Genomic DNA, 11,285 nt, shown 5'->3' with positions numbered 1-11,285 from the left:
CTGAAATTTTCTCGTCCTCGATACCTTTCACTCCCAATACCTGAGATCCTTCAGATCTAGTCTAGTGAGGCAGATATGATAGTGTGAAGTGCCCAGGAAAAAACAGTAGTAGCTAAGGCTTAAATAGCATGTCTATGTATCGGATACTCTCTATGTACCAGCACTTTGCACATATTAATTGATTTAATCTTTAAAATAACCCTGTGAAATAGGTAGTAATTATATGTCCATTTTACAGATCAGGAGATGTAGAGATGTTAAGTAAAATCCTAAGGTCTAAGGTCATTCAGCTTATATGTGGCAGAGCTCAGATTTGAACCCAAGTGATAGGCTCCTGAGTCTGTGTCCTCACCCATCACCTTCCACTGCTCTTGCCAATGAAGAAGAATTGGTCTGGGAGTCATGCAGGAGTCCGTCAGGCATCCCAGAGCTACAGAGCAGGGTGAGTGCCATCCCAGACTCTTCAAATAGGAGGGGAGAATTTACAAGCCTGGGTTCCCCCTCTTCCTTGTGATGAAGGGTATGTCTGGGGGTGTGCTTCAGTATATAGGGAGCCCATAGGCATAGGGAGTGTGAGTCTGTAGGACCTTCAGACTATTTAATAAGAGAAGTAAAATATAGCATTCATTAGAGATTTGAATGTAGACCTTCCACTAACTTCCCGATGGGGAATATTGGTGCACGCGCACACGCACACACACACACACACACACACGTGCACATGCTACTCTGGAAAGTTGTTCTTTTCTCAGCTCACTCATTGATTTAGCTAACAAATAGTTATGCAATAGTTTTTTTATGAGAGGAACTATGCAAAGACCAGGGATGGACACAAAGGCAAGTTGCTACCATGCTTTTCCTCCAGAAATTTTGTTCTTATAAAAGAGGTAAGTAGGTAACTATAATATACAAGGTCAGAAGAATTAAGGGACAATAAGAGAACTACAAATAAAGGATGAGGAGGGTTGGTGGTCAGCATAGGGACAGATGAGTGATGGGGCTGGCTTCAGGAAGAGCTTGGCACTTGTGGTGGGCCTGGCAGACCTGAGGATATGAAAGGAAGGTGATCTAAGTAAAAGGAGGAACTTATGCAAAGGCATGGAGCCAGGAGAGCTTGACATAGATCGGTAAGAGGTTAGGATCTCTGAAGAGACAAGATCTAAGAAAATGCTAGAAAGATAGGTTAGGGCTAGATGGTCAGAGGGTGGAAGGAGTTCTAAATGTCAGACCAAAGCATTTTAAATTTATTTTTCAGCAGTGGGAACCCACTGGGGGATTTTGATTAGGACAGCATCTAGCAAGGTGCTTGCTGGGTACATAGTATGCAGCTGACTATTCAATATTAGTTCAATTGATAAAGCAAAGAAATAATAATGGCTGAAATTTATTGGGTGCTTGCTGTAGGTCAGGCACTTTCCAAACATTTTACACATTTTTAACTATGCATGTAATTCTCACCACAGCCCATGAGATACTCTCTCTCCACCCTATGGAGGAGGAAACTAAGACTCAGAGAGGCTATGTGTCTCGCCCAGGGTTGTGCCAAACAAACACGCATGTGACTGGAGCCCACACTTTATACTGCTATGCAACTTCAAAAACAGAGGGGAAAAAAAAGGAAAGAGAAAAGAGATATGGGGCCAATGCTGTTCTTCAGAAAGGAGGCTGTGGTAGGTCCAAATTCGCAGAGGAACAGGGTGAGTTGGAAATAAGAGACATTCCAAAGATAGAATCCACATGGATCTGTTATTACTTGTTATAGGAGGCCCAGGAGAGGGAAGGGTCAAGAAGGCTCGGTTGCTAACTTCAGTCTCTGGGAGGTGGTGGAGTTATTAAAAGAAATTGGGGGGAGGGGAGAGGACGGTTCATTTTCAGAGCATGCCTGTGGAAACCTGGGGACTCAGAACCCTACCAAGGAGGCTGAGGAGAAGTACTGTAAAAGGCGAGCTTCAGGGCTCCTCAGCCCGGTCCCATTCCCTACTCTGCGGCTCTGGGAGTTTGTCCTGGGAATCTCGAGGCCCTCCCGAGGTTCCTTTCTATGTTTATATCATTTATCGGGGAAAGGATTGTTAATGACTAATCTGCGTTCATGAGGCACGGAGCCAAGGAAGAGATGTTGCTTAGCCGGAAGGCCGCCTGTGATCATCCACAGCTTTTACTAGAACTCCCTCCTCTTCCTCCTCCACCCTCTCCTCCTCCTCCTCACACCACCGTCTCCTGGACTCACCCCAATGCAAACCCAGGTTCTGAGCATTTGTAGCAAAACTGCTGTGATTTGGAGAGGAAGACTGGACTCAGAATCCCCCGAGGGCCTTGACAGTTCATCTCCAACCTGAGACAGTCCAAGTGAGTACCTAATTCCTCTGGGACCGGGTGTCTATCTGAAGGCAGCAGAGGGGAAGTTGTCATTTAAAATTTCTCTTTAACATCAGGAAGTTTGGTCAATGAATGAATTCGAAGTTAGTAGAGTCTAATGTAAAAGCCTGAAAACAAGAATGGAAAGAAAAAGAAAGAAACTCTAAAAATAAACAAGAGGAAGCAGGAGTTCATGGGTCCAACAGTTGCTTACCTTTTTGACAATTTATTTAGGGATATCTTTTAAACATTGTGGTTACCCAAGAGAATCACCAGAGACAGTGAATTTCAGAAATGTCTCTGTTCTGATTCCATAGACAATTTGACCTGAACAGTGTGCTCTATTTTGGTGATTTATCTTGCTATGAATTTGGGAATACTGCTAATCGCAAATGACTTGGGACCTAGGGACAGGACACCGTTTAAGCCATGCATAACTGAAATAAAAGTTTTTCCTAGAAGCAGAGTAGGTTTAAAAAGTTTTCTCTTTTGAGTTCGGTTGTAAATTTGGTTTCCACTTACCATTTTAATATCGGATGGAAATACTAAAAAAAGATGGGAAAATGTTAGGAAGAACTTTGATATTAAAATTGTCCAAGGTCTGAATCTACAGATAAGGCACCACCTTGTCTGCTTACTGCCGTAGTGAATTAGGCAACTAACTACAAGGTGAGCCTGGATTGTTTCTCCTAACCGAGCTTTTATTTAGAAGGGGGGAGGGGATACACATGACTCACTTTGGATTCTTTCTCCGGGAAACTCACCTGAGTTTTAAAGAAATCTAATGTTGCCAGGGGTGCTGCCTCAGATAGTGGGACATCAGCAGTATCGACAAGAGAAGGGGAGAAAGATACCGAGGGAGCCGTCGCTGGGTTTCTAGCTGTGATTTTATGAAATAATAAACACTTTGATCTTCGAGTCACCCCCTCCTCCAAATGATGGACCTGTGCCATTTGCACCGTGGACTTTCCTGTTTTGCTGAGAATGTTGCAATGTGGCTGATGTAACTTGGAGGTGCTGAGGAGTACCAGCCAGGGACGATACACTCTCGGCCCGAGACCCCTCCTCAGTGTCTGCGGCTGTGTGTTCCTCGGGCTCCTCTGCCCTCTCTCTGAGTCTGAGAGGGGAAGGAATGGACTCTGGTCTTCCCACACCTTCCACACCTCCCAAATCTGGCCAGATTGTGATGGAACACCCGATAGTTGTGAGGCCCTGAGTACTTTGTAAGGAAAGAAATGTGTGTGTCCATGAGTGTGTAATGGAGGTCGCTGAATCCGAGCGTCTGCTAACGTTCCACAGGCTTTACCTACACTGCCTGTTTCCTTCTCACAATAAGCCTGCTTGGGAGTTTTTTTAATATTCATTCTACAGATGAGCAAACAGAGGCTCAAAGAGGACAACCTTTTTTTTTTTTTTTTTTGAGTAGACTCTACCCCCAACGTGGGGCTAGGACTTCACAACCCTGAGATCAAGAGTCAAGGTTCTACCTCCTGAGCCAGCCAGGCGCCCCTCAGAGAGGACAAATGACCTATCCACGGTCACACAGTCAGGAAGTAGCAGGTTCTGAACATGAGGGCAGGTCTCTCTGGCTCCAAAGTCCTTTCCTTGCTACCCCTGCATTGCTGGGAGCTGGGCAAACTTGCAGGCTGGGCTAATGCGAGAGCAGGGAGAGCAGCTTGCAAACATTTCAGCCAGCCGGCGTGATGTGTTAAGCCCTCGCCCGGTGGTGAAGAGTCCTATAGCCTCATAGGGCATTTTCTAGTGACTGAGCCATGAGCAGGGAAAGTGGAGACTTTCAACACTACTTGCTTTAACCTGGAGATTAGTCTGGGAGTGCGGGTGGGAGACTTCAGTTATGAACATTTTAATGAAAAACTCCATGAACCCACCGTGGGGCTATGATTAGGGATGTGCAGGAAGAGCTCAGCACTGCTGTGGTTCACAGAGTCTGCGGGTTATGAAAGTCAGGAGAATACACATTACCATGTGACTGATTTGAAAAGGCTCACGGTGTCCTTAGGTGGGTGGATGAAGGAAAGCATGGAGGTACGTGTTCTTTTCTTGATAGGGAGAATTTCCCCTTTGTTTGGCTAAAAGTCATTTTCCTCTTTCATCCTAGCAACAGAGATCATGAAGGGGCTAAGAGAAATAAGAAAAATTTTCTTCTTCCCAGGTATTTCTTATTGCAGTATTATTTACTGCCAGTGGAATTGTGGTTACAAGGTATCACTATACACGTGTCCTTAGTTACCCAGCTGCATGGGGAGGCAAAAGTTGTCCTTTTATAAAGATATCCATCCCCCTCTCTCTTCTCTCATCCCACTGTGCAATTCCCTAACCCCTGTGCCCTCTACAGGGAGTTATTTTCTCCCTCAGTTTGCCCCTTTCCAATTTTGGTAATAAAGCAGTGTCTGCTATTCTTCCTTTCTCTCCTTTCTGTAAGTTTGTGTCAATACAATGCTAATATAACACAACTTGATTGTGAAGTGAAATACTGCACAGAAAAAGGAATACATTTTTACTTTGTTAGATGTAAGTATTACAACAGAGTTCTGGTGACTAAAATTAGTATGCGTGAATATAATATAAAATTTTATTAATTTTCATTTTTCAAGATAAAATCCTAATAAAACTTTGAGATTTTACTTCCTCCTCTAAATCGAATCAATGCTGCAGTGAACATCCTGTGCACATGTGCCAAGGTTTATCCAGGGATGATATTTAAGAGTTAGAATTGCATTTTATTTTAATACACACTGCTCAAGGGCCCTCCAGAAGGCCGAAAAACTATGCCCCCACTAGCAGTATGTGAGAATAGATATTACCATGCAAAAAACTTTTGATAATCTGATAGGTGGAAATGGTATCTAGTTATCTTAATTTACATTTTTCTGATTACTAATTAGTTTCAAATGTTTTGTATGTTTATTGGCCACTTTTCTTTTCCTTTCGGTGAATTTTCCTCTTTATATCCTTTGCCAATTTCTTTCCTGGATTGTTTATCCTTTCTGTTTTTATTTATAGGAGTTATTTATGTATTGTTTGTACTAATTTTTGGCTACTATTTATGTTGTAAATATTTTCTCCCAGTTTGTTTCATATATTTAGCTCTGTTTATGGTGTCTTGATTTCTTTTTGATTTTGATATAGTCAAATTTATTCTTTTCCTATTTATTTCTTGTTCAAGAAATTCTTCTTAACCTCTTCATTCACAAAGGTCATGGATGTGTTTTCCTGTATTTTCTCCCAATAATTTTATAATTTTTAAAATTTTTAATCCACCTGACACTTATTTTCAAGAATGATGTAAGATAAACATCTTTAGTTTTTTTTCCTCCTCAAGGGAATAGTCAATTTTCTGGGCACTATTTCTTGAATAGGTCATCCTTCCCCCACTAGCTCCTGCTGAATCCACCAGGTACAGTGTAAAGAACAACATATGGCTTCTCAGAACACAGCACACTATTTCCCTTCCTATAGCCATCCCCATGCATGCTCTCTGCCTAGTCTAATGCCTACTCAAGGTCAAATTCAAGAGGCAGCCCTCCACTCTCAGGTAGATTTCCTAGTCACATGTATGCTTGACACCCACCAATGACGTCCATTTAGAGTAGAACCAAAACTCTTTCCCACAGTCAACGAGGCCATCTGAAAGCTGTCTTCTCTCAGGCCTCATCTCCTGTACCGTCCCTTTGCTCCCTCATCTCCAGCCTCATTGCGCTTTTGCTGTTCCTCCTGTATTCCAAGCTCAGGCTCTTAGCACTTGCTGACCACTCAGCCTTTGGTCTTATTTCCCTCTTGCATGGCTTACTCCTTATCCTCCACTTCTCAGCTCAAACGTCCACTCTTCAGAGAGCTCTTCCTGGTTCACTCCGTCCCAAATAGTGTCCAATGGCATCACTCTATCCCTTGCCCCCTTTATTTTCTTATTATCACCAGTGGAAATCTCACTTTTTGTTTATTTGCAAATTATCCATGTCTTGCCCTAGAATGTAAATCTCTGAAGACAGAGGTGATTTTTTTTTTCTGTCTCATCTCTCACTCTATTTCCAAGATCTAGATCAAAGCCTGATACATAGTGGGGAATTAGTGAATGTTGAATGAATGAATGTCCTTGGTTATGCTCCTAAAGGGACTTGTGCTTACCTCTGTCTTCACAACCCCCAGACTACTTTAATTGGGTTTTTCTTTCTTTCTTTTTTTTTTTTAAAGATTTTATTTATTTATTCGGCAGAGATAGAGACAGCCAGCGAGAGAGGGAACACAAGCAGGGGGAGTGGGAGAGGAAGAAGCAGGCTCATAGTGGAGGAGCCTGACGTGGGGCTCGATCCCATAACGCCGGGATCACGCCCTGAGCCGAAGGCAGACACTTAACCGCTGTGCCACCCAGGCGCCCCTTTAATTGGGTTTTTCTTGCCAGATGTTTCCACTAAGCTTCTTGAAGGATCGTGGTTTTTTGGTCTTTGTATGTCTGGTGCCTGACACGGAGTCAATAAATGTATATTGGCTGAATAAATAAGTGAATAAATGAATTCACTTGGCATGACATTGGAAAGTAACATTGAGATGCCATTTTTAAAGAGTAAAACATATTACTTTAAAGAAAATACTTTCTTTAGATTCCAGTGAGACAATAGCCAACATGCTATATTGTTCATTTGGGGGATTATAATCAACTATCTAATACTATTAGATACCCCAAAACTTAATGGCTTAAAAAGATAATGATGTATCATTTCTTATAATTCTGTGGGTTGGTTAGGTGGTTCTGCTGGTTTTTCCTGGGCTCAATCACACAACTGATTTCACCTGGAGGATCAACTAGATCTTACTCCAACGACTGGGTCCTTGATGTTGCTGTTGATTGGAATGCTTGGAATGGCTAAGTCTCTTTTGCCTGGAGTATTTCATTCCTGGTCTCTTTATGGCATGATGGTCTCAGGACATCAATCCAAGAGGGTGAAAACAGAAGCCACAGGTTTCTGGAGGCTTAGCCTCAGAAGTAGAACAACTCTGTTGGTCAAAGCAAGTCATAATAATAACTCATTAAAGGGGTGGGGAAAGAGACTTCCCTGCATAATGGGAAAAATTGCAAAGTCAGCTTTTGGTTCAAGATGACATTGGTCTCATTAGAACAATTTGTGTAACTCTTTCTGGATTTATTATGAACCTTTTTAGGACTCCCTCTGTACCTGAAAACTTATATCCATAATATTTTGAGACAGACTCCTTTTTACTTTGGACATGTCAAGTTATTGTGGAATAATGCTGTGGGATAATGCCCCTGACATTCTTAGAAGCCCTTTTACCTGGATGCATATGTCTACTAGGCACCTCCTTAAGTCTTTTGAGCTCTTAGCAAAGGACCTTATAGCCACACTCATGATGTGATATTTACCCTGGGGCTATTTCTTACTTGAGAATCTTCTGCCAGATGGAGAGACCAAAAATGCAAAACAGTACTACTTTTCAACTTAGCATGTCTTGAACCCTTCATATTTACTTTAAATTCTGTTTGCAAAATGAACTGTGTCTTCCTTAATTCGTTTATTTCTTTATGGAGCTTATCGCGTGCAGCTAAATACAGCAAGTGACACACTCATTATGCTCCTTGGAAATCTCCTTAATCAGGTCACAAATTCACTAGGAAACTCTCCATCTTCTGAATTACCACAGGTGACAGTGTTACCAATTGTTTCATGATTACAAAATATGACCCATCCCCTTTCCAGCTTCCTATAGTAATTTCTTCACTGTTTTTCCAATTTCCAGAGTAGTCTCCTTACTGCTCTTTCAGGCTCTGCCCAATTCCCAATCCCCAAACCATTTGGCCATATTTTAGCTTTTTTTTTTTTTTTTTACATCCTCCCTCTTCCAGGTACTGCTTTCTATATCTGTTATTTTTTACTTTGTAATAACTACCCCAAAGCATAATAACTTAAAAGAATAATTACTCATAATTAGTTCTCATAATTACTCGTAATTAATCCTCATATTTCTATGAGTCAGCTGAGTAGTCCCTCTACTAGTTTTGCATGGACTCATTCATGTGGCTTATTCAGATAGAAGATCAACTAGAATGGAAGGTCCAAGATGGCCTTACTAATAGGTCTGAAGTCTTGGTGTGTGTCAGTATCAGGGCAAAGCTCCAAGGCCTCTTGTGGCCTAACTCACATGTCTCATAGCATTGCATCCACCATTCTACTTGTCAAGGAAGTTACCAGACCAGCTCAAATTCAAGGGCTGGGGAATAGACTTCATCTATTGATGGGTAGGGACAAACTCACATTGCAAAAGGGTGTGTAGAAAGGAAGAATGTGTGCCTGGAAGTCTGGTAGGCACTGGAGATCCAGTGTGAGTTCTTCTGGAGCGATGGTCCAGTGGGGGAGATAGACAACCAATCACCACAAAAACAAAGATAGAATTAAAACTGTGATAAGAAGCGGTGCCCATTGGTATGAAAACCTCCTGGAGGTTAGTCCTAGTCAAGGTGGTTGAGAAGCTGGGGTGGGACTTGAGCAAGACAAGCAAGAGACCAAGTACAGAATAGAAGGATTACTCACTGTCAGGTCCATGGCCCGAGGGGCCTCAACTTTTATATCCAGTTGGAAATAAAGCTCAGCCACTCTGTAGGCCCCATTGTGTAACCTCCCACGCACAGAAACTCAAAGATTTGTAGAGGTCTGGTTGGCTTAAGTATTTTTGGTTCACAATGCCTGAAGATAATAGACTTTTAAATGGAGACTTGAGAAACACGAAAGAAGAAACAAAATAATATAATAGGCAAACCCTGTACAGGCTTAATTAATTTGTGCATAGGAACACATTGACTGCCTTAGGCAGAAGTGACCTTGCAGAACTGCCAATTCACCCTCACTAGGGATTGGTGAGTGGTTGGTGAGAGTCTCTGTGGGAGAGCTGCATTAGTGAGCATGAATTCAGAGTTAGATGTGGGTTTACATCCCTGTGCTGCTTCTCACCAGCAGTGGGACCTTGAGAAGTTTGCTGAATCACTTTGAACCTCAGTTTTCTTATCTATAAAGTGTGTATGTTAATACCTACTTGGCTTATTACAGATTAAATGAGATAATGTAGCCTGGATGCTGTCACATAGTAAGGACTCATAAAATGGTAGATCTTATTTTAATCTATCTCCCCCAAAATATGTACTAGTTACTGTGATAGTAATAAATAATATCTGATTACTATAGGACACCGCTCTCAGAGTAATGTGGTCACAGTGACCATACTGGCTTGTGGTCACCTTGGCTGACCTGTGGTTGGTACTGGCCAAACATTGTCTTATACATCTCTCTGGACTTTGGGAAGGATTTGAGTACCTTAAATTTGTATTTTTTTAAAAGATTTTATTTATTTATTCATTCGACAGAGATAGAGACAGCCAGCGAGAGAGGGAACACAAGCAGGGGGAGTGGGAGAGGAAGAAGCAGGCTCATAGCGGAAGAGCCTGATGTGGGGCTCGATCCTATAACGCCGGGATCACGCCCTGAGCCGAAGGCAGACGCTTAACCGCTGTGCCACCCAGGCGCCCCTAAATTTGTATTTTTGCCCTGAAAAGAATTACTTCAGTTTGAGTGCTTCTGGGAAGACCAATTTTTTTTTTTTTTAAGAGTTACTTTCTCTTTTCACTTAAGAACATTCTTCCAGACTTTGGGCTGAAACAAGAGCTTCCCCCGGGCGTGAAATGACAGCTAGAAAAAGTCTACTTGTTTCCTGCTCTTTAAGAATCATTTACATATTTAACTTTGTCATCAAGAACTGGGTTCATCTGAGAAAACTGTGACCAAGGATGGTGTCCTTGGGTGTGAAGAGTTTATAGAGAACCAGCACATGTAACTGGTTTTTATCTTCATCTTCTGAGAACTGAGATGTTTTCTAAATCAGAGTCAAAGCTGTTTAACTGGAACAGGGTCTTTCCAAGGTCTCTATTTGCAAATAGTTTATGTTACATCAGAGAAGCTCCACACACCATGAACTTCCAGTGACACATAGTATCTAAACAAGTAAAATTGATAATCAGAAAGTGGGAGTCTAAGTTACCAGTCATTATGTGTCTTATCACATTAAAAACAAACAGTGTGTACCATTTCTGAACTATTCCTGGGTCCTTAAGTTAAGACTTAGCTTACAGCATCATACAAATAAACATAAAGTAAAATAAACATTTTGTTCCTGCTTCCACCAATACCCCGGGCTTAAACCTATGAATCACCAGGCTTCTTTCTTTCTGCCCTCCTCCTTTATGCCTACTGTATTCAAGGCTCCTCTTTTCCATCTCTTCAGATACCACCATGCAAATCATGAGATCCCCTCACTTCAGCCACGAATTTCCGCCTTTCACTGCTTACCCTCCCCGTTCCATCTTCTCACTAGAGTACTCTAGAACATAGATCTCATTGTGCCACTAAACATTTCTAGTAGTGCCTCATTGACCACTGTTAGAGTCCCCAAACATTTTATGAAAAGGAATACTTCCAGGGCGCCTGGGTGGCTCAGTCAGTTAAGTGTCTGCCTTCAGCTCAGGTCATGATCCCAGATCGAGCCTTGTGTAGGTCTCCCTGCTCAGTGGGGAGCTTCCTTCTCCTTCTCTCTCTGCACCTCCCTCCACCCTGCTTGTGCTCTCTCTGTCTCTCTGTCAAATAAATAATAAATAAATAAATAAATAAAATCTTCATTTTATTATTAAGAGCCTTAAGAATGTGTAAGAAGGACAGAATCCTGTATGAACTTGTGCAACTTTACAGATGAGGAAGACTTTTACATGTATAATTTCATTCAATCTTCTTCATCATGAAATATTTCCCACATGCAAAAAAAATTGAGTAGTATCATCAACCTCCTTGTATTTACCCTTCAGCTTAAGAAGGAGAGCATAACAGATGCTATGGAAATTCCCTATATACCCACCC

The 11,285-nt window shown here is 41.9% G+C and overlaps 1 protein-coding gene across 4 annotated transcripts in view; it reads left to right on the top strand.

The window, feature by feature from the left end:
• The first annotated feature begins 798 nt into the window (after window positions 1-798).
• NR1H4 (nuclear receptor subfamily 1 group H member 4) overlaps window positions 799-11,285 on the top strand; it is a 65,923-nt gene continuing 55,436 nt past the window's right edge. Inside the window, exon 1 of one of the 4 annotated variants that reach the window (XM_026499823.4) lies at window positions 799-2,346. The gene's annotated coding sequence lies outside the window, so the exon portion shown is untranslated. The remainder of the gene's footprint in view (window positions 2,347-11,285) is intronic. The other 3 variants (XM_044384487.3, XM_026499822.4, XM_048217914.2) reach the window with 3 other exon arrangements.

The sequence above is a fragment of the Ursus arctos genome, unplaced genomic scaffold (assembly GCF_023065955.2).
Source record: "Ursus arctos isolate Adak ecotype North America unplaced genomic scaffold, UrsArc2.0 scaffold_21, whole genome shotgun sequence".
NCBI lineage: Eukaryota > Metazoa > Chordata > Mammalia > Carnivora > Ursidae > Ursus > Ursus arctos.
Note: the sequence above shows the minus strand (reverse complement) of the source record. Positions and strands in the feature narration are given on the sequence as shown.